The sequence below is a fragment of the Chelonia mydas genome, chromosome 2, assembly GCF_015237465.2.
Source record: "Chelonia mydas isolate rCheMyd1 chromosome 2, rCheMyd1.pri.v2, whole genome shotgun sequence".
In the NCBI taxonomy this organism is placed as follows: Eukaryota; Metazoa; Chordata; order Testudines; family Cheloniidae; genus Chelonia; species Chelonia mydas.
In genome coordinates, this window is record NC_057850.1 from 139699731 (window position 1) to 139722744 (window position 23014).

The following is a 23014-nucleotide window of genomic DNA, read 5'->3' on the forward strand; positions in this document are numbered from 1 at the left end:
GGCCCTACACTATTTAACACTTTTATCAATGACCTGGAAGAAAAAACTTTAAATCACTACATAGGGAATCAGAGTAGCAGACGTGTTAGTCTGTATTCGCAAAAAGAAAAGGAGTACTTGTGGCACCTTAGAGACTAACCAATTTATTTGAGCATAAGCTTTCATGAGCTACAGCAGAGGGAATGAGTTACACTGCCTAGGGTCTTTCACAGCAAAGGTATTGTCTGCTCAGATAAGACATACAGTAGGATCCCTACTCGGTGTTGGTGTTCGAGGGCAGCCACCCATCAGATTGAGGCTTCAAGGGGATGTCTCAATCCTGCCCTGGGTCTGCATGTGCAAAGTTCAGTGCAGGATCAGAGTTCCAGAGGTGAAGAGGAGTTTGCCTGAGTCACAGACAATATAAGGAACTCAAGATTGAGCTCTAAAGGAACAAAACTAAGCAGCACTGTTCTGGAAAGTTATGGTTCAAGAAATGCTGTCTGTATAATTTACCTGTATAACCTCGGATGTATTTTGTGTGTCTAGCTCAGGGGTGGGCAAACTACGGCCCGGGGTCCGGATCCAGCCCGCCAGCCATTTTAATACGGCCCTCGAGCTGGAGCGGGGCTGGGGCTTGCCCCACTCTGATGCTCCAGCCGGAGAGCAGGGTCGGGGGTTTGGAGGGTGGGAGGGGGGGGGATCAGGGCTGGGTGACTGGGGAGGGGGCAGCATGCAGAGCAGAGCCCCCTGGCTACTCCTATGCATAAGAGCTGGAGTGGGGCCATGCCGCTGCTTCCGGGAGCCACTTGAGGTAAGCGCTGCCCGGAGCCTGCACCCCTGAGCCTCTCCCCACACCCCAACCTCCTGCCCAAGCCCTGATCCCCCTCCCACCCTCCAAACCCCTTGGTCCCCACCTGGAGCACCCTCCTACACCCCAAACTCCTCATCCCCAGCCCCACCCACAGCCGGGCCCTCCCCCTTCTCCCTGCACCCCACTCCTCTGCCCCAGCTTGGAGCCCACTCCCGCATCCTGAACTCCTCATTTCTGGCCCCACCCCAGAGCCCACACCCCCAACTAGAGCCCTCACCCCCTCCCGCACCCCAACCCCAATGTTGTGAGCATTCATGGCCCGCCATAAAATTTCTATTTCCAGATGTGGCCCTCAGGCCAAAAAGTTTGCCCACCCCTGGTCTAGCTGCTTACTCAGTTCTGTACCATACTGAAACATAAGCACTAATACATGAATATAAAATAAAAAGTTCTTGTTGTACTGCTGCATTCTTTATTATTATAAGTCTCAGTTTTTCCCCTTTATGTCGCTGTGCAATTAGCAGAAGCTTAGCTTTATTAAATATTAGAATTCTAAAAAAAATCACTAAAAATTATACTTAATAAAACATTGAAAGTTCTTCTTTGTGTAGCTTTACATGCTTTGAAAACCTGCAAAAGTATGACAGGGTGTATCAAGGCTTTGAGGGCCCCCTGCTGGAGGCCTTATGGTCCTACCACACTCCACCCCAGAAAAGGAGCAGTGAAAGTGGGTCCTCCAGGCCTGCCTAGACAGTCTGTAAGGAAGCAGCCAATCAGAGCACAGCAGGCTCAGAAAAAAGAAGCTGCAGGGACTGAGCAGATCAGTTTCTGGCTGGGACCAGAAGTGTGAGGAAGTCCTGGAAGGCTGTGAAACTCTCCAGGTGAAGAGGAAGGGGCTACATGGGAACCAGTCCAGGGAATAGCAGCAGCACCTATTAAAGGAAGCAGCACCTGGCTGCTATTTGTAGGGTGCATGGGTTGGAACCCAGAGTAGTGGATGGGCCCGGGTTCCCTCCATCGGCCATTAGCAAAGTGGCCAAAGTCCTGAGAAGGGAACAAGTTTCATTTAGAAGCCTAAGCACAAGGCTGGAATGTAAAGGGCTCAAGGATGGGGCTGAAGACCTTGTTGAACTTCCATCCAACACAATAAAGGGCAGGTGGGCCAACAGCATCTCCAAGTCCTTCTCCACTGTGAATGGGACAGATCTGAAGCAGAGGGGAAAGACAGTGGAAAGTGGAATATAGATAGGGACCAAACATCTCAAAGAACCTCCAATTACAGGTAAGTAACCTCCTCTTTTTCTTCGTGTGATAGTCTATTTGTATTCCACTATGGGTAACTGACAAGCAGTATCTAATTAGAAGGAGAGTGTGAAGATGAGGATAGAAGGAGTGTGCAGAGAACTGCCATTCCAAAGGAGGCATCAGCCACTGAGTTCTGCACCAGGGCATAGTGTGTTGCAAACATGTGGACAGAACTCCACATGACCACTTCACAGATGTCGAAAAGTGGCACATCTTAAAGAGATGCCATGGTCATTGCTTGAGCTCTAGTGGAGTGAGTTCATACCCTAGTGCGAGAAGATAGGTTTAAAAGCAGAGTTTAATGCAGCTGGATATCCATTTGGAAATTCTCTTGTTGGAGATGGCATGCCCTCTGATTCTCTCTGCTATTGCAATAAACAATTTTGAGGACTTCCTGATTGGTTTCATTCTCTGCAGGTAAAAGGTCAAGGCTCATTTAACATTGATGGACTGGAGTCTATGTTCTTCTGCAGACACATGCTGTTTTGGAAAGAAAATAGGTAAGTGAATGGATTGGATAAGGTGAAACTGTAAAACCACCTTAGGTATAAATTTGGGGTAGGCATATCCTTGTGGAAGACTGTAAATGGTGGGTCCACCATCATTGTTCCAAGTTCAATGACCCTCCTTGCTGATGTGATGGCTACAAGGAAAGCGACCTTCATGGAGAGGAGGGCATGCAGCAAATAGCCCGTGGTTCAAAGGCGGGTCTTGTTAATACCGAGAGTACCTGATTCAGGCCCCACTGGGGCATAATCTTTTGAAGAGTTGGGAAGTCCAGAGGAGGCCTTTCCAAAATCTAGGAGTTAGCAGGTGTGTAAAAACAGAGTAACCCTCCACAGGAGGAAGGAATGCGCTAATAGCCACTAGGTGGACTTGTAGGGAGCTGAGAGAGAGACTTGATGTCTTTAAAGATAGAATGCACTCTAGGATGAGGGGAATCTCTGTAGCTTCTGGTATAACACCTTTTTGTTGTGTCCAAGATAAAAAGCATTTCCACTTAACCCAGTAATATTGTCCAGTGGAGTCTTTTCTGGTGTTAGAGAGAATGTCCAGTACCACCAAGGAACATGCCCGTTCTAGGGCTCACACCCATTCAGATACCATGCTCTGAGGTCCAATGGTCACATATTGGGATGTCTGATCATGCCACTTCACTGAGTCAGTTAGGGATGGTAACGGATGGATGGGATATTTGTGCAGTAGTTTGGGGAACCAGAACTGCCTGAGACAGAAAGGGGCAATCAGAATGATCGTCACTTCATCTCATCAGATCTTGTGTACCACCCAAAGTACGAGTGGTGCTACACAAGATCTGATGAGAGGAAAGGCATAGTTTTTGATACGGTCTCCCACAGTATTCTTGCCAGCAACTTGAAGTATGGGCTGGATGAATGGACTATAAGGTGGATAGAAAGCTGGCTAGATCGTCGGGCTCAGCGGGTAGTGATCAATGGCTCCATGTCTAGTTGGTAGCCGGTATCAAGCAGAGTGCCCCAAGGGTCGGTCCTGGGACTGGTTTTGTTCAATATCTTCATTAATGATCTGGAGGATGGCATGGACTGCACCCTCAGCAAGTTTGCAGATGATACTAAACTGGGAGGAGTGGTAGATACGGTGGAGGATAGGGACAGGATACAGAGAGACCTAGACAAATGAGAGGATTGGGCCAAACAAAATCTGAGGTTCAACAAGGACAAGTGCGAGTCCTGCACTTAGGATGGAAGACTCCCATGCACCGCTACAGACTAGGGACTGAATAGCTAGGCAGCAGTTCTTCAGAAAAAGACCTAGGGGTTACAGTGGATGAGAAGCTGGATATGAGTCAACAGTGTGCCCTTGTTGCCAAGAAGGCCAATGGCATTTTGGGATGTATAAGTAGATTGCCAGCAGATAGAGGGACGTGATCATTCCCCTCTATTCAACACTGGTGAGGCCTCATCTGGAGTACTGTGTCCAGTCTGGGGCCCCACCCTACAAGAAAGATGTGGAAAAATTGGAAAGAGTCCAATGGAGGGCAACAAAAATTATCAGAGGGCTGGAGCACATGATTTATAAGGAGAGGCTGAGGGAACTGGGATTATTTAGTTTGCAGAAGAGAAGAGTGAGGGGAGATTTGATAGCAGCCTTCAACTACCTGAAGGGGGTTTCCAAAGAGGATGGAGCTAGGCTGTTCTGAGTGGTGGCAGATGACAGAACAAGAAGCAATGGTCTCAAGTTGCAGTGCGGGAGGTCTTGGTTGGATATTAGGAAACACTATTTCACTAGGACGTTGATAAAGCACTGGAATGGGTTACCTAGGGAGGTGGTGGAATCTCCATCCTTAGGTTTTTAAGGCTCAGCTTGACAAAACCTTGGCTGGGATGATTTAGTTGGTGTTGGTCCTGCTTTGAGTAGGGGGTTGGACTAGACGACCTCCTGATGTCTCTTCCAACCCTAATATTCTATTATTCTATTTCCCATTTGTGAACAATGACATGCAGTGGGTACTCTAAATTCACTGTGGGCTGACCAGGGCAAATGACATGAGTGGGAACTCTTTTGTTGCCTTCATTATGCTCTGGATCAGGCCCTATGTGAGGTGGCTCTGGGCTCCACACCAACTCCATGCTGGCAAATGTGTAAATGGACTTTGGGGGCATGGAAGATTCAGTGAGAAAACACCCTCAATAAGGAGTGCACAGGGGTTGACTAAGGACACAGATGCTGTCAAACCACCTCATGACCTGCACATAGTTCATTTTTGGTCTGTTCAGAGGAGTAACACACGGTCATTCCTATAACTCTATCTCAATATTTACTCTTACACAGACTGAACCATCCCTCCCTCTTTCAGTGGCTTCTCATACACTAAACAGAAGGCTGACAGAATAGAATGTTATAGCATCTGGCACAAGAGAACCTACAGGACAGAGGAGAAATCATCCAGTGCTCTGGGTCTTCTATGACAGAAAAGAATGGAATCACACAAGTGTAACTCCATCTATTCTTGACAGGGTCCACAAGCATGCCAACAAAAATTTGTGATTAGTGGTATCAAAGGCAACTGTTTGCTCTAAAAAGTGTTAGCAAGGGCACTTGATTTTTGTCCACTGCCAGTAGGAGATGCTTAGTGAACATTACCAGGGCTGTTTCTGAGCCATGCAGGTCTAAAAATCAGACTAAAAGGATTCCTGGAAACATGAGGACACTAGCAACTGCCAAAGCTGCTTCATTATAACTTTCTATGTGTTCCAGAATACAGGCAGACTAGGTATAGAGAGATAATTACAATGGTTCAGTATCAAGAGAAGGCTTCTTGAATTTCCCTCCCACCCTAATAGTGAACAGAAAGCAGAAGTTCAAGGAAATAACTTTGATGATACATTTCCTTAGCCTCCACAAAAGTTTCAGAAAGGTATTCTGAAGCTCATGAAAGACTGATCAGTATTCTGTTCTAAATCCTTCCACATCACAGAGATATTTCCTTTTCTGCAAATTATCCCCCCAATCAAAAACACTTCATATCTACATTTACACTTGTTTGTGGTGTGACAAGGAGATATGAATCATACCAAATTACTTCCTATGCTCCAGTTTAAACCTACAATGCTCCCTCACACCCAGGATGGTAGTTCACACATAAAAGTGCAATCAATAGAAACAGTGCCAATGGAAGTGACACAGGTGCCTCAGGTATGCTAACTGGAGGAAATGATGATAGAACACTGATGGACTGTGTGTATAAACCTGGTGTCAGTGATCAAAATCGCAGAAACTTTTAGGGGTGCTATTACTTTTAATAATAGAAAATGGCAGCCTCAGGAACCTGATTGTATTAAATGGTAAGGTCAGTATTTACAACAATGATTGTGTCACTTCTTTAGCACCTTTCCCCAAGGATCATAAAGATTTGTTTGTTAAAATGCTTGAGCCCCACAACACAACTGTGAGATAAATATAATTATGCTCATTTTTAGATGTTGAAATTGAGACATGGAGTTATTAAACAACTTCCCCAAAGTGATACATGAATTCGGACAGATTTAGGAATGGAATTCTGGAGTCCCGAGTCATAGTTTTCAGCTCTTTGAGCTACCCATGGATAAATCTGGTGATTATTCTGCATCCAGTCCACCCCTACAAGCAGCCTGTTCCTACAGCAGTAGCTTAGTGAATGTTTGAACTAAAAATGGCAAAAAGCGTGAATTAAAGATGAAGGGATTAAAATTTTAAAATAGACTACTATAAAAAGTGACACACTCAGCAGCACCTTTTTCAGTCACTGCCACTCTAAAAAGAACAAATTTTTAATGACAGCCTACTAAACTGGCACTGTCGGCAGCATTTGTGATCACTATGCCGAAGTTGAGTGTATAGATAAATTTGGTACCAATATACTTCTAAAAAGCACCATCATCATTCTAATTATTCACATTCTATACTAGAGATATTGCAACACACCTATTTTTAATCTTAATCCTTTTTTTAGTTTGCAAATTGATCTAACTTTTCTCTTTCTGGATCAAGGCATTTTAATTTATGCACATTTGAGAAGCTCTGGTCTGGTGAATTAATATCCCTTCGGCATACAGTTCTAAAAGAAAAACTTTCCCAGCCAAAGGCAATATGGCCCCAATCCTGCAGAGAGCCACATGGGGACAAAGTCTTGTGCCCACGCAGAGACCTACTGGCTCCATATGTGTGAAGAGGTCTGCCTACAAATTACCATGAGGGATCATGGCCTAAAGGCTCCAATCCTGTATGTGTCCTGAACTATGCATTTCTAAGGATCAGGTCCCAAGGGACTAAAGGATCTTTCATCATCACTTAACAGTAGAGACAAATTGATTGTTTCTCAGTAATCCCCCCCACACACAGTGACAGTTATTATCCTGAGATATTATAGGTTTCAGAGTAGCAGCTGTGTTAGTCTATATCCGCAAAAAGACAAGGAGTACTTGTGGCACCTTAGAGACTAACAATTTTATTAGAGCATAAGCTTTCGTGAGCTACAGCTCACTTCATCGGATGCATGCAGTGGAAAATACAGTGAGGAGATTTTACAGAGAACATGAAACAATGGGTGTTACCATACACACTGTAACGAGAGTGATCAGGTAAGGTGAGCTATTACCAGCAGAAGAGAAGAAAAACCTTTTGTAATGATAATCAAGGTGGGCCAGTTCCAGTAGTTGTCAAGAATGGGTAAGGAACAGTGCGGATGGGTTGGGGGGAGGAATAAACATGGGGAAATAGTTTTACTTTGTGTAATGACACATCCACTCCCAGTCTTTATTCAAGCCTAACCAATGTGATATATGCCAACATGTGCCAGCAATGCCCCTCTGCCATGTACAGTGGCCAAACCGGACAGTCTCTACGTAAAAGAATAAATGGACACAAATCAGACATCAAGAATTATAACATTCAAAAACCAGTCAGAGAACACTTCAATCTCTCTGGTCACTCGATTACAGACCTAAAAGTCGCAACTCTCCAACAAAAGAAATCTTCAAAAACAGACTCCAAAGAGACAATGTTGAATTGGAATTAATTTGCAAACTGGACACCATTAAATTAGATGTTTACATATTCTGTAGGAAAAAAACCTGAAGCTTGAGAGGATCACATGGGACTAGGAAACCTTTGGGAAGAGACGTGCCCCAGCTCATCCTAAATCCTAACACAAGCTGTTCACAGATGAAAATCCAAATCTCTGATGTCCACTCCACAGAAGTGCACCTGATGAAGTACGTATTCACCCACGAAAGCTTATGCTCCAATACATCTGTTAGTCTATAAGGTGCCACAGGACTCTTTGCCACTCCACAGAAGTTCTTAAACCAAAATATTCTACAAGTTTGATTTCCCACAAAATGTAACCATTTCATCATTAACATAATCAAAGTTCAGCTGTTCCTGTTCAGTCTTTGGAGTACGATAACTGACAAACATAATTCATAAAATATTAATGTGTTTTATGTTTGTGTGTGTGTACACACACGCACACACAATCTAGGAGAGAACAACTTGATGTGGTCAGAAACATTGGGCTTGAGTCTGAGATTAGTTATGCTGATTTTACTTCCCTGACTTCAGTGGAGTTAATCCTGATTTGTAGCAGTGTGAGATCAGGATCAGGTTTATTAGATCTAGTGTGGGAACTGGGGACAGGGGATGGATCACTTGATGATTACCTGTTCTGTTCATTCTCCCGGGGCACCTGGCATTGGCCACTCTCGGAAGACAGGATACTGGGATAAAGAGACCGTTGGTCTGACGCAGTATAGGCATTATGTTCACTTCACATCTTACAGAGAGTTGTTAGGATATAGATATTCAGGCCTGTCTGCAAAGGCCTGTACTTTAAGAATTTAGGTGTATTCTTATCACTTGGCTAGTTCTAGAGGTATAAAAGAGAGAATCAAAATCACTGTCTGCTGGTGTAAGGGCCTTCTCTTACTGGGACAGTCTGAGGCCCTGTTCTTAGGCTAAGGGCTTTGGCTAAGCAGCAGAGGCAGCCATAAGCCAGGAAGCGAACAGTCACATCCTCACATTCCAAACTAGTCACATTGAAAGAAGGTGCTATTGGGCTGTTAGGAATACAATCCTGTCCTGATAATTCCTATCACCTCCAGAGAAAGGGAAGTGCTTAGAAAATGTAAAAGGAAACTTAGTTTGATAGCATCCTGTCTGGCAAGAACTCACTTATCAATAGCTGGGATGTGAAATCCTCACTTCTGTATTGTTTTGTCATTATAGTTCCCACTTTGTTATTGTTTGTCTGTATAATCTCTGTCTGGTTCTGTGATTGTTCCTGTCTGCTGTATAATTATTTTTGCTGGGTGTAAACTAACTAAGGTGGTGGGATATAATTGGTTACATAATCATGTTACAATATGTTAGGATTGGTTAGTTAAATTTCAGGAAAATGATTGGTTAAGGTATAGCTAAGCAGAACTCAAGTTTTACTATATAATCTGTAGTCAGTCAGGAAGTAGGTGGGTGGGGGTGGGCATGCGGGTGTGGGGGAGATGGGAACAGGGAATGGGAGTAAGGAAACTGGAATCCTGTTTGGCTAAAGGGAGAAATGGGAACAGGGACACAGGTGTAAGGCTCTGTGGTGTCAGAGCTGGGAAGGAGGATACTAAGGAAGGAAACTGGAATCATGCTTGCTGGAAGTTCACCCCAATAAACATCGAATTCTTTGCACCTTTGGACTTCGGGTATTGTTGCTCTCTGTTCATGCGAGAAGGACCAGGGAAGTGAGTGGGTGAAGGAATAAGCCCCCTAACAAGAGTTATTAACTATAATTAAAGGCAATAAAATTCTTGGCCATTCGCCTTTTTAGCTATTTGTATTGCAGAGAATACAAAAAGGAATGAGTTCCATGCATGAGCTCCACCGTCATCATCAAGTTCCTTTTTAAAAAAAAAAAGAAAAAAAGAAACAGCTCCTCCTGCTAATAGGTTTGTTGAATGAGCCATCCCTTCTGCACATGAATAATTCCAAAGCTGAGAAACAAAACTGAAACAAATATTACAGTTTGGAAGTGAAGAAATAAACACAACCATTATGTCAACAACAGGTCCAAACTGAGCAAACTGAACTCAAAGTTCAATAAGCAGCACATTTCACAGCCAGGACACAGATGACAAAAAGGCATGGTTCTCATTAACTTAATTTTATAACTAGGGCAATCATGCACTAATTCTGATAGAACTAAACTTAAAGAAAGATAAATGTAGATAGACATGCAAGGCCACAGTGATTCTTGACAGTAAATGGAGAGCTCTGAAATCAATCAGTGAAACAGAAGTCAAACTAACCAATATATTTTCATCTCCAATCTGTACTAAATGCAGAGTGAAAAGTATATTATATTAAAATAACAGCAAAGTGAAAAATTAATTCAATGTTAATAAATATATTATTTGTAATCTAAGTGCATTCTTTTTAAATATTTTTTTACATGGCATTGTTGCTTTAAGACTCCACACAAAGAAACAAATTGTTCTGCTCTTTCAAGTATTTCTATATGAGTCTGAAAAACAAACAGATCTACTAACTATGGAAATAAAACTCTTTCCACCTCCTGATGCATTATTAATCCATCCTTCTCAGGAGTTTATGGAAAAATAATAATTAATATACTGCCTGAAACTAGTTTCAGATTTAAGGTAATTTAATTAATTACCAATTGGTGTGTTAGCCATTTTCCCTTGATTAAATAACTAGTGGTCCCTGGGGTTCACTAGGAATTTTTTTTCTCTTCAATTTAAACAGGCTACTTTAAATCTAGACACAAATTCCCAGTCAATAGTGATTCAATATCTTCTTTTGAAATATTTTTCTCGATCTCTAAGGGTAGGTCCAAAATATGTATGCATATTCCTGTTTTTAATAATATTTTCTGTTTTCCAATTTCCTGTTAAGAAAAGTAACTTCATTTAAAAGCATTCAAACTAACATTCTTTTAATCTAAGCTACAGAGAATTGAAAGGTTTGTCAATGAGTCTACGTTTTAATCTATTACTTTCTCTTTATTATATAACCCTTGAAACCTTGGCGGAAAGCCAATACACATCTCTAAAGATTCAATAGAATTTCAGTAAGGTTGAAAAAGTTGACTCACTAGCTTCTAGCAAAACCAACCCAACTTTTGAGAATTTGTGCAGGAAAAATTCCCAAATGCCAAATTCCAGGCATACTGGGCCTCCACCCTATCCCCTTTCTTTTTTCTTTTTTTTTTTAATTTATAAAACAAGAAGTATCTACGTGATCACCTAGGTGCCTACAATACATACATAAAAATACAATCAAAGAAAAAAACAGCAGGGCCATAACTTACAATACTGGGTAACCAACCGCACAAAAATAAACCAAATTCCTAATTTTTCTTTAAAATGTTTTCCCCAGCAATATTTACTTCAGAGGCCCTCCAAAGAAAATGGGTCATACAACATTCCCCTGAAGGTCATCAGATTCAGCCTTTGTCTAGGTTACTTTTCCATCTGAAGACAGTCCTGAATCACTTTCTTTTTCTTGGCTTTCTCCTAGGGCATATTTACCAACTGCAAAGCACAGACAAGACAGTCATGTTACAGCACTTCCATACTGTCCCATGCATCCATTGGGTATTTTAATATTCAAAAAACACTTTCAGCAACTTGGCTGATTGTGCCTACATGCTTTACAGTGGCCAGTTCTGTAGAAAACAGATGTAAATGATAGGACTCTTTCCATACATATAAGCAGTACAGAGATCTAGAAATTCTGGAGGTGCACCACAGAGCACGCAGTCCAGGGGTAGGGAACAAAAGTGGCTTAAAGCCACCACTGCTCCTTTCTGAACCTGGGGTGTTGTGACCCTGTCAAAGGGAGCTTTTGATTCAAAAGCCAGCAGTACCGCCCCATGGTGATACTCCGGACTGGGTCGCTTAGTGGCGAGTCTCAGTGGCCACTTTGCCTAGCAACTGGATTCAGTGGCTGTGTCACCCAGGGGCAAGAGACAGACAGTGGCCTGGAGTAGGGAAACCCAAGCACTCTCTGCTCCACTGGGTTCCAACCCAGGGCCCAAAGAATCAATCATTCAAAATGCACAGCTTAGGAGATGGCGCCCACCAGGCCTGCTCCTTGGGCCACTTCCTACCCCAGTTTTGGATCCTCTGCTTGTGCCACTGGTCTGTCTTGGAGCTCTCTTGGGTCGCTCTCCAAAGGAGTATGAGGCGCAAGTGGTGTTCTCGTCCATCCTCCCCGTGGAAGGAAAAGGCCGGGGTAGGGATCGTCCAATCGTGGAAGTCAATGAGTGGCTACGCAGGTGATCTCGGAGAGAAGGCTTTGGATTCTTCGACATGGGATGGTGTTCCAAGAAGGAGGAGTGCTAGGCAGAGACGGGCTCCACTTAATGAAGAGAAGGAAGAGCATCTTCGCGAGCAGGCTGGCTAACCTAGTGAGGAGGGCTTTAAACTAGGTTCACCGGGGGAAGGAGACCAAAGCCCTGAGGTAAGTGGGGAAGCTGGATACCGGGAGGGAGCAGGAGCGTGTGAGAGGGGAGGGCTCCTGCCTCATACTGAGAACAAGGGGCGATCAGCGGGTTATCTCAAGTGCCTATATACAAATGCACAAAGCCTGGGAAACAAGCAGGGAGAACTGGAGGTCCTGGCAAAGTCAGGGAATTATGATGTGATTGGAATAACGGAGACTTGGTGGGATAACTCGCATGACTGGAGTACTGTCATGGATGGGTATAAACTGTTCAGGAAGGACAGGGAGGACAGAAAAAGTGGGGGAGTTGCACTGTATGTAAGGGAGCAGTATGACTGCTCAGAGCTCAAGTATGAAACTGCAGAAAAACCTGAGAGTCTCTGGATTAAGTTTAGAAGCCTGAGCAACAAGGTTGATGTCGTGGTGGGAGTCTGCTATAGACCGCCGGACCAGGGGGATGAGGTGGACGAGGCTTTCTTCCGGCAAGTCGCAGAAGCTACTAGATCGCACGCCCTGGTTCTCATGGGCAACTTCAATCACCCTGATATCTGCTGGGAGAGCAATACAGCGGTGCACAGACAATCCAGGAAGTTTTTGGAAACTGTAGCGGACAATTTCGTGGTGCAAGTGCTGGAGGAACCAACTAGGGGCGGAGCTCTTCTTGACCTGCTGCTCACAAACCGGGAAGAATTAGTAGGGGAAGCAAAAGTGGATGGGAACCTGGGAGGCAGTGACCATGAGATGGTCGATTTCAGGATCCTGACACAAGGAAGAAAGGAAAGCAGCAGAATACGACCCTGGACTTCAGAAAAGCAGACTTTGACTCCCTCAGGGAACTGATGGGCAAGATCCCCTGGGAGAATAACATGAGGGGAAAAGGAGTCCAGCAGAGCTGGCTGTATTTTAAAGAATCCTTATTGAGGTTACAGGGACAAACCATCCCGATGTGTAGAAAGAATAGTAAATATGGCAGGCGACCAGCTTGGCTTAACAGTGAAATCCTTGCTGATCTTAAACACAAAAAAGAGGCTTACAAGAAGGGGAAGATTGGACAAATGACCAGGGATGAGTATATAAATATTGCTCGTGCATGTAGGAATGGAATAAGGAAGGCTAAATCACATGTGGAGTTGCAGCTAGCGAGGGATGTTAAGAGTAACAAGAAGGGTTTCTTCAAGTATGTTGGCAACAAGAAGAAAGCCAAGGAAAGCGTGGGCCCCTTACTAAATGAGGGAGGCAACCTTGTGACAGAGGATGTGGAAAAAGCTAATGTACTCAATGCTTTTTTTTGCCTCTGTCTTCACAAACAAGGTCAGCTCCCAGACTACTGCACTGGGCAGCACAGCATGGGGAGGAGGTGGCCAGCCCTCTGTGAAGGACGAAGTGGTTCAGGACTATTTAGAAAAACTGGACGTGCACAAGTCCATGGGGCCGGATGCGTTGCATCCGAGAGTGCTAAAGGAATTGGCGGATGTGATTGCAGAGCCATTGGCCATTATCTTTGAAAACTCATGGCGATCGGGGGAAGTCCCGGAAGATTGGAAAAAGGGTAATGCAGTGCCCATCTTTAAAAAAGGGAAGAAGGATGATCCTGGGAACTACAGGCCGGTCAGCCTCACCTCAGTCCCCAGAAAAATCATGGAGCAGGTCCTCAAGGAATCAATTCTGAAGCACTTAGACGAGAGGAAAGTGATCAGGAACAGTCAGCATGGATTCACCAAGGGAAAGTGATGCCTGACTAATCTAATTGCCTTCTATGATGAGATAACTGGTTCTGTGGATGAAGGGAAAGCAGTGGACGTGTTACTCCTCGACTTTAGCAAAGCTTTTGACACGGTCTCCCACAGTATTCTTGTCAGCAAGTTAAAGAAGTATGGGCTGGATGGAAGCACTACAAGGTGGGTAGGAAGTTGGCTAGATTGTCGGGCTCAACGGGTAGTGATCAATGGCTCCATGTCTAGTTGGCAGCCGGTATCTAGTGGAGTGCCCCAAGGGTCGGTCCTGGGGCCGGTTTTGTTCAATATCTTCATTAATGATCTGGAGGATGGTGTGGATTGCACTCTCAGCAAGTTTGCGGATGACAATAAACTGGGAGGAGTGGTAGATACACTGGAGTGTTGGGATAGGATACAGAGGGACCTAGACAAATTGGAGGATTGGGCCAAAAGAAATTTGAAGAGGTTCAACAAGGACAAGTGCAGAGTCCTGCACTTAGGACGGAAGAATCCAATGCACCTCTACAGACTAGGGACCGAATGGCTAGGCAGCAGTTCTGCAGAGAAGGACCTAGGGGTGACAGTGGACGAGAAGCTGGATATGAGTCAGTGTGCGCTTGTTGCCAAGAAGGCCAATGGCATTTTGGGGTGTATAAGTAGGGGCATTGGCAGCAGATCAAGGGACGTGATCGTTCCCCTCTATTCGACATTGGTGAGGCCTCATCTGGAGTACTGTATCCAGTTTTGGGCCCCACACTACAAGAAGGATGTGGAGAAATTGGAGAGAGTCCAGCGAAGGGCAAGAAAAATGATTAGGGGACTGGAACACATGAGTTATGAGGAGAGGCTGAGGGAACTGGGATTGTTTAGTCTATGGAAGAGAAGAATGAGGGAGGATTTGATAGCTGCTTTTAACTACCTGAAAGGTGGATCCAAAGAGGATGGATCTAGGCTATTCTCAGTGATAGCAGATGACAGGACAAGGGAGTAATGGTCTCAAGTTGCAGTGGGGGAGGTTTAGGTTGGATATTAGGAAAAACTTTTTCACTAGAAGGGTGGTGAAACACTGAAATGCGTTACTTAGGGAGGTGGTGGAATCCCCTTCCTTAGAAGTTTTTAAGGTCAGGCTTGACAAAGCCCTGGCTGGGATGATTTAGTTGGGATTGGTCTTGCTCTGGGCAGGGGGTTGGACTAGATGGCCTCCAGAGGTCCCTTCCAACTCTGTTATTCTATGATTCTATCTGTGGTGGTTCATCATCCTTGGCCCCCACGGCTGAAAGGTCTGTAGTGGCTTGACCATGTGGCCTGGTCCCAGCCTTTGGGAGTCACAGCATCTTCTCTGCCGGAGGCTGCAACACTCAGACAGAGCAGGAGAGTAGCTATCTAGACTGAGCTGAGTTGCTCCCTTTTGAGCTCTGCCTCCACTGTTTGTTTATTTGGTAAAAAGAAAAGGAATACCTGTGGCACCTTAGAGCATAAGCTTTTGTGAGCTACAGCTCACTTCATCGGATGTAGCTCACAAAAGCTTATGCTCTAATAAATTTGTTAGTCTCTAAGGTGCCACAAGTACTCCTTTTTCTTTTTATGGATACAGACTAACACGGCTGCTACTCTGAAACCTATTTATTTGGTGTATGCGATCCAGTCAAGCCAAACCACAGCATTCTTGTCAACAATGTTCAAGGCACGAAGACCTCCAGGAAGTTCAGTCATTTTGCAGTCCTCAACAATGTGTGTCATGGTTTGTGGCTGCCTACATTGACAGAGGACTGTCTCTAAACCACGACCAAAATTCTGCTGCAGAACAAATTCGATGTCCAGTACAAAACCGGTTAAGAAGACTTCATTGCCTTCAACGTAAATCAAACTCAGGTTGATGCCGAATGGGGTCCAAGAGAAGATAATTGTCACTTTCTCTGTGGACCATGAAGCTCACCACGTGTCCTCTACCATAAATCCCTCACCTAGTAATCTTATCCACAGCGGGTGCCGTGAGGGCAGATGACCATGTGGAGGATTAAACAAGTCTTTAGTTAATGGTAGATGTGGCATATCACACAATTTCATCACCAGCTTTGCTACACTTTCCTCTCTGCGAACACAGGGTGGAGCAATATTGCAGAGAACCAGTAACCATGGTAGAGGAGTAAATTTAAGTGTGCCTGAAATAATAAGCATGTTGGAATTAAAGTTGTACGTTGATCATCCTTTTGTGAGAAGCGCGAGCCCTTACTGGAGCACAGTACTCCACCGCTGAGTAACAAAGTGCTAAGGCTGAAGTGCAGAATGTTTGGTGTTGGTGCCCCATGTTGTTCCGTCCAGTTTTCTGAGCAGGTTGCTGCGCGTTTTGACTTAGTCGCTGTCTTTGTACGTTGGCCACGATATGTGAGTTCTATCCAACGTGACACCTACATAGATTGGGTATGAACCATGTTTTATTTGCTGACCATTGAGAACTATATTCAGCTCTCTGCCCATTTGTACATGATGTAAGTGGAAGACACATGACACAGTTTTACTTCCACTGGGTATCAGATGCCACCAACGACAATAATCGAACATAGCTGCCATATCTGCATTCAAAACACTCTCAAGTATGTCAAATGCGTATAACTGAGTGCAAAGGCATATGTCATCTGTATACACAAACTTGCAAGACTTGGTGTATAGTAGGTCATTCAAATATAAGTTGAGTAACGTTGGAGATAATACTGATCCTTGTGGGCGGCCATTCTTCTGCCTCCAAGCACTTTTTCGGTCACCAATATGCACACAGAAATGGTGATTTCTCAAAAACAGAGCCATTTCACATACAAACCGACTTAACAATTTCACCATAGACAATTTCACCAAAAGGCCCAGGTGCCAAACAGTATCATATGCCATAGTCAGGTCAAGAAAAATTGAACCAGGCTTCAGTTTACATTGGAATCCATTTTTGATGAAAGTTGTAAGTGCCAGCACTTGATCACATGTACTATGACCACAGTGAAAACTACCTTGCTCTGGTGCCAGCATGCCTTCCACAGATGGTGAAATTCTTTGCAAAATCAGACGCACAAGCACCTTACAACAGACGCTCAGAAGCTCTGTAGCTTGTAGGCAATTGTGAATCTTTCCCAGGTTTCAGCAAGGCAATGACCTTCGCTTGGCACCAGATTCCAGGCAGCCTGGATTCCCGCAGAACTCTGCTGAAAAACCAGACAAGCCATTCCCAAGTGCAAGGACCCAGATGTTTCATGAATTGAGGTATAATTCTATCATATCCTGGAGCTGTACCTGTTTTAAATCATTCAGCACTTTATCCAATTCCAGACTAGTGAATGGCTCCCTCTTACTATCAGCTGCCACTAATCATGCACCTGTCACTTGGAAACTCTGCCAACAGGAACTGTGGCAACCTTCAACAGATGACGGGAAATCTGATATGGAGTAACTTCCAGCCTGCTTTGTGTACATGGACGTTGAGCTGCACCTAGTCAACGAATTATGCTCCAGCTCCTCCAGCTTGACTGCATAAAGTCAAGTGCCACTATTACTTCCTCCCATCAAGCTCAGCGAGCAGCATCCAATGATTCTATAAGATGGTCCGTAATCTCCAGATCACCTGACTGCTCATACTACCTCAGCAAGTTTGCACAATCCTCATTCAAATATGGAATGTACACTGGACAGAAGCCATATGGAATTGTTGCACTTGCAGCTTTAAAAATGGCACAACAGAAATGATGGTTTGCATCTTCCATGGAGATGATGTTTAATGGGATGGTTATGATGCTCTGTTCTAAGTAATTTGTAAAGAAGCCCCAATGTGCCTTCCGGAAGTTTCATCAAGGCTTTGGTATGCTGCTTATAATCGGAAGATGCATTCCCATCTGAATCAACAGACAAAGTTGGCTATGTGGAAAATCATTAAATACAGTACATGCCGTTGGCTGCGAGTGATTGACAAATGACGTGACTCAGCAAACATCTGGGCAGTAGTCCCTATTCCAATGTGCTGAATGGAAGGTACCACGCTGCTTAGGATCATGGACCAGTGCGAGACCATTATTTGTTGCCCACTCCCACAGTTTTTCACCGTTGCAGTCACATAACCCCACTCACTACGATGACTATTAAAGTCACCAACATACATTGCTGGATGCTTAAGCCTTGGGAGAACCTATGGACCCCATGTTTCACCCATTGGCTTATATACATTTGCGATTAGAAACCCACTGACTTCAATCGTGTCGCAAAAGAGTGAAGATTCAATATGGACAGCATCCAATATATCACTGCAGGTGTACATGTTTCACATGAAGATCATGACTTATCAGATCAAAACCAATTATCTTAAAACGGACATGCTTCATTCAGTGTGATGTGAGTTTCTTGTAAACAAAGAATGTCAGCTAGAACTTCCTTTGCCAGAACACCAAGAAGTTCCCTCTTGGAGGAAGACAATCCTTCAACATTCAGCTGGAGGACCCATGACCTGTTTGACAGGTTGACCAAGATTCATGGTTATACTCGAATTTGATCTGCTAGTTGGATTGTCCATTTCTCTAGACCACAGACAAGCTGCAGCTGGGTATTTACAGGGGGCGTCATGAACACCGATCAGTTGTCCCTCTACTCCACTGTGAGCGGTTACATTGGAGTTACTCTGGACACATAGGAGTCCATGCCCGGCTGCTCCTTCTGGGCATACTTCCACTATGAGCATGCCCAGCAGAGCATGGCCTCCTGTGTCCAGAGTAACTCCTTAACCCTTGCTTCACTACTGTGGGATTCGTACCCACCCTCACATGCCCCCAGAGTAAATGAGAGCAGCCAAAGGCTCCTCTAATTCACAGCAGCTTCCCAAGAGCTGCCAATGGAGCAGCATGGAGTCTTCAGGTCCCAGCCTGTCCCCCTACTACACCCCTGTGCCAGTGCTTGCATGGGAGTGGCAATATAGGTCATAGTGTTGCCAACTCTCATGGTTTTATTACAAGCATCACAATATTCAGTGCTTTTCCTAAAGCCCCAGCTCCTGGATTCATATTACATGAAAAGCTCATCTTTCATTTAAAAATCGTTTCTATCCATTACAGTTGTAGAGAAAAGTTTGAACATGTGACCCAAATGCAGCCTAAAGGTGACACCAGCAGATGAATAAAAAGACCTCCCCAAATTATTTTTAAAATATTGTGATTTTTAAGCAAATCTCATGATTTTTTGTGGGCTGACTTGTAGTTTTCGAATACTTGATTTGGCAATCCTGCTGAGCTTCCTGTAGGCTCATCTCTCCCAGCACTGACTGGAATCTGAATGAGTCTCTGCCTCCTTATGAATTTGACTTAGAAGAGCTGACTCAAACAGAGGGGGCTCACTAAGAGGCTTTGCAGTAGGAAAAGAACTGGTGGCAATATGTGACAGGTCTGGTGGAGGTTGATATTTGAGGTGCTCATATACTCAGACTGGCTCAGCTGGCCAACAGCAACTTCCTGTGGCCAATCTGCAGGGATTTACATAAAATGAGATCTAAACAATACTAGAATAAGCCCTGAAAACAGGAACATTTTGTCACCATAGTCTGGGGGAACTTGGTTTGAACAACATTGTTTTTCAGTTTCTGTAAAAACGACTGAAAAGTTTAAGCAATAGGGAAATTTTACCTAGCAATAAGGTTAATTAAAGAATAGGAACTATGAGCACTTTTTATTACAAGATTCCCCACAGACTACCAAACAGAGTCACACCAACTTACCTGTATAGTATAGTATTGTATTGTATAAAACCTCCTACTTACACTCTCAATAACAATTAAACCTCCAATCATAAATCAAGCCTCCTCCACAAAAATAACTTCCTATCCATTGAGAATACTAATTTGTACCACTCAAACCCTAAAAACCTTTAATTCTGCATCCACTGAAAATGCGAAACTTTACTGTCTTTGAACATCACTGTAGAAATCAGGACACAGAACAGCAATATAGTGCTAAAACCTACAGCATGTCCTCCCTTCCATCAATTAACTGTCAGTCACAATAATTTGTCAATTCCCAGTCAGATATAACTCAAACAGCAAGTAATTTCCTGAAAGTATCAAAAATCAGATAGCAAACTCTATACAGCTAAAACAATTAAAGAATTCTCTGTTTCTTATATAAAACCAAAGCAAATCTCAATTTTTCTTAAATGAATATTCGATAAAATTGTGCAGTTGTCTCTTTAAATAATTGGTATTCTTTTCTAGGGCTGATGTGCTCATTTAGTAGGGAAGGATATTTTGTCTCTTTGCAAAAGATGGCATGGAAAGGAATCAGTTTATTAAAATACATATCGAGTTCCACAGGAAACACTTTTTAGTCACATCCGTAGTGTAAAATAAAAGTAAAACTGGCCTGAATTGAGGGACTCTCATTCACTGGCCTCACAGAAAGGAAAACAATGGGAAAGCCCAACTCCTATAAGAGGGGTTCCCAAGCCTCATCGTGTGGCCTACATTTTCCAGGATATATTGTCTTATGGATTCCCTCCTCTCCTATATGCAGTTGAACAAACCACTTGTTCTCCCATTCACAACCATGAAACATACCTGTGGCAATTTCAAGAATTGCTTAAATATGGGACAAGTAACAACAGGAAGGTTTTATATATAACTCTGTTTAGTGCAATAAATGTTTAGCTTTTTTTTTTTTTTTTTTTTTAAAAAGGACAAATCACAAGTCTTATTTTATTCTTTTTGTTCTTCATCTCCATTAACATCTATTGTTCTTCTCTCAGCTGGAAACAAGCAGCAGAGCCAGTACCATGCAACCAGCCAGCTCTCCCCACACCACCAGGAAGTGCTCCATGAACCACCAGTAATTCAAGAACCACAGTTTGGGAACTTCTGCTTTAGAACTTTTACAGAGCTTGCTGAAAAGGAGGCATCAACATGGCTAACAAAGTTTGACAGCACTGGCTGGAAAGCACATTCCTTTATTAGCCTCTGCCAGTGGCATTCCAACTGGAACTTCAAGCTGCCCTTGCCTGTTCAAAAACCAGAGCAGGGGGACAGGCAGGGGTAACACTGCCTGGCCTATCTTAAGATGAATCAACCTCAGATGCAGATGTCAAAATTGGCACAGAGAGAAGTAATTTTTTTATTTTTTGCACCAGTCTGGCTCAATCTAGCCCTGTATATTTTTAATATTTAATAAACATTCAAAGATAAAACCCCTACAGGTTTGAGAAATGTATACTGATTACCCACAACATTCAACAAACAAAAAATAAGGGAAAAGAATATCAGATTTGGACATCTGGTTAAAGAGAGGGACTTGGCCCACAACATTTCTTCAGAAAATGTGTTTGTTGACAGTTCTGCTGGAGAGTTAGTGATTAGATGGGGGGAAAAAATTGATTGTTTAGCTTGTTTATAATGGGTTCTATTAGAGTTTTGTTATGAATGGGTTATTATCCTTCATAGGTTTCAGAGTAACAGCCGTGTTAGTCTGTATTCGTAAAAAGAAAAGGAGTACTTGTGGCACCTTAGAGACTAACCAGTATATTTGAGCATGAGCTTTCGTGAGCTACAGCTCACTTCATCGGATTTTCTTTTTATCCTTCATAGTTCTCTGTATTTAAGTCAATATTTACTGGTGACACAGAGTTTTGTCCAGAGATGTCCGGTGAGTTAATAAAGTTCCCTTTGTTTCTTTTGCTCTCTGGAGTGCAGCTGCCCATGGTTAATGAAAAGAAGTCTGTCTCTCATAAATGTGTTCTGTTAGCATAACTTCTCTCATTGACCCTGTTTTCATGACTAGTGACTTTCATTGCTAGTGTTGCTTCTTTCAATACTATATTCATTCAGTAAAGCTAAAGCAGTCCCCTAAAGACTGTCATTAGTAGATGTACTTTAAATTTGGGCCTCATAGCTTATGAAATATGTGAGTTTAAATATACAGTAAAATGTCTAGGACCAAATTCTACTTCATAGAATCATGCTGGATTTAGACTGGTATATAGGAGAGAGTACAATTTGAACTCTAATTTTTGTTTTGTTTTACTCTTAGATGATTCAGGTTCTTGATTTTTGCCAAAAGTGATATACAAGCGCAGGTAAAATTCTGAGGCGCAAAGCTTCTGCACACAAAGGATTCTTTGAGGGTGTACACTGTTCATTACAGAGGCACTTGGCAGCAACTCCAAAGTTAGAGTTGCATTCCGAAGTAGGTTTCAAATAGGACATCGGTTCCTGCTTTTCTCTAAAAGTAGGCTTCTAATCAGGAAGAAATTTCACACATTAGTTTTTATGACCTTTGTATTTTCTATGTAGTCTGTTCAGTTTCTCTTATTAAAAATTTATGAAGTCTCTAAATTTGGGCTCTGTGTGAAATTTTTCCTTGATAGTGATCAACAGTGAAAAATAGAACTTATACTTAGACTGTGAGCTCTTTGGGGGGATGAATCACATCTTTTTGTTCAGTGTTTGTACAGCATGTAGCACAATGGGATTCTGCTCCATGAGTAGGGTTCCTGGGCAATGTGGTAAATAAAAATAATACGGACTCTCAGGACTGTGTTATGCTGGGGGCCCCCTCCAGCCCTTGGAGCAGCCCAGAATTGAGAGGGTATAAAGGTAGCTTAAAGGCACCATATCCCTCTCTCACCCATAGATTCTGAGTTGTGTGCTGTGTCTCTGCTATTGTGTTAATCTTCAAGTATTGATTTCTGAACATTGAAATCTAGAACTGTGGTTCAGTTTTATTTTATTTCCTATATAATATTGCCCATTTCACAAAATTTTGGTAAAGAGATGCATACTAAGTGGATTAGTACAATAGGAATTTATCTATCAGATAGATAACATTTATGTTAGACTTGGTCATTTTTATGTAAGTGGGGGAATAGTCCCACTCTTGTGGGGAACTTTCCTGGCTTCTGCACTACCCCGGTGAAGTGGGCTAAGGAAAGGATCTGAGTCCTTGCTCCCATTTCCTTTACCCAGTGGCCTCCCTGCCCTTGAGGGCTCCCCTTCCACTCTCCTGTCTGGCACTGTCCTCGTAACCCCAACAAGGCTGGTCCCAGGATTCCTGGGGGGCTCAACCCCCAACCTTGCTGTGGTCACCTAGGACAGGGGTTACGGTGTCCCCACTCCAGGGTACTCTCTCTGCACTGGGCACTTCTCTGACCCACTGACCATTACATACAAGTTAAAATTATTTAATCAACAATTAATTTTAAGAATAAGGAAAAATGGGAAAGGTTAAAG

At 43.3% G+C, this 23014-nt stretch overlaps 1 protein-coding gene and 1 long non-coding RNA gene across 4 annotated transcripts in view; one reads left to right on the forward strand and one right to left on the reverse strand.

Annotated features, from left to right (window-relative positions):
* ADCY2 (adenylate cyclase 2) overlaps nt 1-23014 on the reverse strand; it is a 432450-nt gene that overhangs the window by 348132 nt on the left and 61304 nt on the right. The window lies entirely within an intron of this gene.
* LOC122464591 lies at nt 1566-21243 on the forward strand. Its single transcript, XR_006288777.1, has 3 exons — nt 1566-2075; nt 2516-2598; nt 20542-21243. It is a non-coding gene; the product is annotated as an uncharacterized LOC122464591 (long non-coding RNA).